Source organism: Ixodes scapularis, unplaced genomic scaffold (genome assembly GCF_016920785.2).
Source record: "Ixodes scapularis isolate PalLabHiFi unplaced genomic scaffold, ASM1692078v2 PGA_scaffold5__190_contigs__length_132052651, whole genome shotgun sequence".
In the NCBI taxonomy this organism is placed as follows: Eukaryota; Metazoa; Arthropoda; class Arachnida; order Ixodida; family Ixodidae; genus Ixodes; species Ixodes scapularis.
In genome coordinates, this window is record NW_024609880.1 from 69705459 (window position 1) to 69708801 (window position 3343).

The window sequence follows — 3343 nt, forward strand, 5'->3', positions numbered from 1 at the left end:
ATCTGTGGGCAACGCTGCACAAAGTCGTAGCGCAATAGCTTAAGAAACCGAATTTTCCGGTCGATTTAAAAAGCCTGGCGTCTCCTTGTTTCACCCTGTAAAACGCCGACGTTAGAGCGCGCGAGACGAGGGCGCTGCGACAGTAGCGCGCGTGACACTATAGAGAGCATGTCACAAGGGCCGAGTTAAAGTTGTTGTGTTGTTCCTCCCGGATGGTGTGGGAGACAGGTTCTGCTCCGATGGTCTGGAGCGTGGTGCCACGAGCGTCGCTGAATGACGGGTCGACTCACTGCTTGAATAGAACTATGTGCATTAATTTACACTCTAGTTACAAGTCCCAACTTGGGAGAACATCCTGCCTCGTCTAAAGTCTCGACCCCCGTCCCCAATTTCTCTCCATCAAAACCCAAGTCCGAATCCCTCAAAATCCTCTCCGCAGTCTTTTTGTAGGCCCGTAGGGGCCTCCTTTCCCCTCAGGAACCGACCAATCTCTTCAAATTCCACCACTCACACGTGGTAGAGTGTTCTCCAATGGTCGGCGAGCTGTCATCTTGGCGCTCCAACCGCCAAACCCAAATTCCTTGTAGAGCTGTTCTCTGCAATTTTCCATGTCTTACTGGCGCCAACCGCCAAGTTATTGCATCGGGCAAAAGGCGACAATTTTACACTAAGCGGCAAAACCCTCTATATACAGGCACATTCGGCTAAAAGCCACAAGCAGTTGCAAGAACGGGCTGTCCCAGGGATCTGTCCGAGCAGACTCCCAAAACCAGAGACGTTTCTTAACGACCGCGGGGGAACCACTCCAGCATCTCGGCCGCTCTGCCCACGCAATTGCTCCCTCCAAAACGCCGACACACACAAAGAAAGCTAAGAAAACAATGCCGAGGCAACTCTGGAAAGTTCTAACAAAAAAAAATCAGCTGAATAAATAAGCATGAATTCCATATACTTAACTGGCCGTATTCCAATACTTACTCGATCTTACTCCAAGGTAAGGGCTTTCTACCTTGGCGTTCCAAAACCAACCTGCGTCCAGCGTTTCTCAATCTGTGTTGTCACGTGACACGAACCGCCGGAGTAACCGCTCATTCACACTGGAAGCGGATCCGCGTTCGCAAAGCGGTTGCGAACGCGGTTGCATAAAGATCCAGTACAATTGCACGCGCACTTGATGTCATCGAGTGCGCGTGCAATTGCACTGGATATTTATACAACCGCGTTCGCAACCGCTTTGCGAACGCGGATCCGCTTCCAGTGTGAATGAGCGGTAACTCGGATTCATTTGGGTAAGATTTGGAACACAGCCAAGAGCGCACGACTAATTGAGCGCGCACGACTAATCGAGCGCGCGACACGAGAGCGCAGGACCAATTGAGCGCGCGACATGAGAGCGCACGACCAGTTGAGCGAACACCGCAAAATGTGTGATGTACCCGCGACTCCACAGACAGAACCTAATTCTGCGACTCATCGGATCGGAGCACTGGTGATTTCTGATTGATTGAATACGCCTTCAATTAAAAAAAAATAAAACGGGTACACCTCTTTCTAACCAACTGGTTTTCTGACATCGGAGAGAAAAGGGTGCAGGGGAGTAGGGCGGGAATGCCCGCATTTGGGTGGAGTAGCGAGTTTAAGATTTCTTCTTGGCACTGCGGTGCGCCGCTCGGATAGTCTATAAGTAGTTTACTTTCTGCTATATCTGGTCTATTATTGACAGGCATTTAGGCTCAGATCTTTTTTGGCGGTTATTTAGACGTCTCTCATTTATGTTTAAATAGTATTGTGGCTGTAGACTGTTTGCTGACGGTGGCGTATGCCTCCTGTGGAGTTCTGGCGACGCAGTTTGAAAAGTTTTGCGATTTTAGCAAACTGCCATACTCCCCTCGCACTGTGGAGGAATTGCTTGTAGATGTCGAAGGTGCTGTAGAGTTGCTCAAGCTTGAAAGCCTGGCAGCCGCGCAAGAGGGCGAATCAAGGGCCACCGAGCAACATGACCCCACTTCGACAGCAAATAGTGTCGAGACTGATGCTCGGTACGCTTGCCGGAAGAACTCCACTCACACAGATGTCGTCACGCTTGGCCAAATGACCCACAAAGTTGTAGGTATTGTTCACGTAAACAAAAAGTATGAACTATCTTCCCAAAAGCACGAAGCGTACGGTACCAAAAAGCTGTACGAGTACTTCGATTCTAAAAAGATCTTCGTGGTAGATCACGCACATGACCGCAACACCACAGCCAACAAAATGATCAGAAAAAAAAAAAACGGGCCATCCAACTCCAACGGCTGCTGGCACGCTGCGACGAGCCTCAAGAAAGGATTTCTTGCAATTTCATCTGGACCGAAGAGGAACGAGGGCAAGACATGGCACGAGGAGCTGTCTGACAAGTGCCAAGCGATTCGTAACCACGCATACTCTGCTATGGCCGCTTGTGAGGGGAATCCAACCAAGCTAAGAGATATTTTCGTAAACTGCGTAAACCATTTTAAAGGTAAACACGAGAGATGCAGCGAGGAATCAATTTGCAAAGAAAATGGACATGTCCCGACAACGCTGCTCGTGAAAGACCTGCTAGCGTCGGAACTTCTAACAAAATTTTTTGAAATCAACAACCATCTACAAGAACGCGGAAGATTACGTAAAGTCGAAGGATACATTCTATGTAGAGTCATTCAATAATACTATGCTAATTTACCTCCAGAAGAGGATTCATTACCAGGACAAAAGCTACAAACTGAGGCAGAGCTTGGCACTCCTAGACTGGAATGAGCATGTTGGGCGAGGCTACACTTCACGTTACTCTATTGAGGACTGTCTTCATCCAGACCGGCAAGGCGGGAAAAGGAAGTACTTCAGGAAAACATACAGGTAGAATATTTTGAAGTGTTCAGTGTTGCCATGGAATGCTAATCCTCTAGTCTTTTCCTTCAGCTTCGTTCAAAAGATTCGGGAGTTGGTGCTTCGGTCTGCTGCCCTGGGAGATGCCAGCACGGTGAATGACGACTCCCTTGTGAATGACGAGAGTGTATAACTTGTAGGTATGCCTAATGTTAATTTAAACTGGTACCATTGACGCATAATAACAAGCAAGCTTATTTCATTAGAAGAGTTGGGCAATTGTTGTGTGTACCTCTACATGTTTGTTTGTTTTTATTTCCCAGCTCGGGACATCACTGGACAAGGGACAGAAAAAGCCATTCCGCGGACTCAAAGATGTACCTGTAATTATTATGTAAATATACAATTTTCATGACAATCTTTTGTCGTTGCCAAATACAGATGACACACAAGAAAAAGTGAACGCCAACCGGTACATACGATTGCGACAGAGCTT

General features: G+C 47.8%; 1 pseudogene; it reads left to right on the forward strand.

The window, feature by feature from the left end:
• Nucleotides 1-2430: 2430 nt before the first annotated feature.
• Nucleotides 2431-3040, forward strand: LOC121838162 (annotated as a pseudogene).
• The last annotated feature ends 303 nt before the right edge of the window (nucleotides 3041-3343 follow it).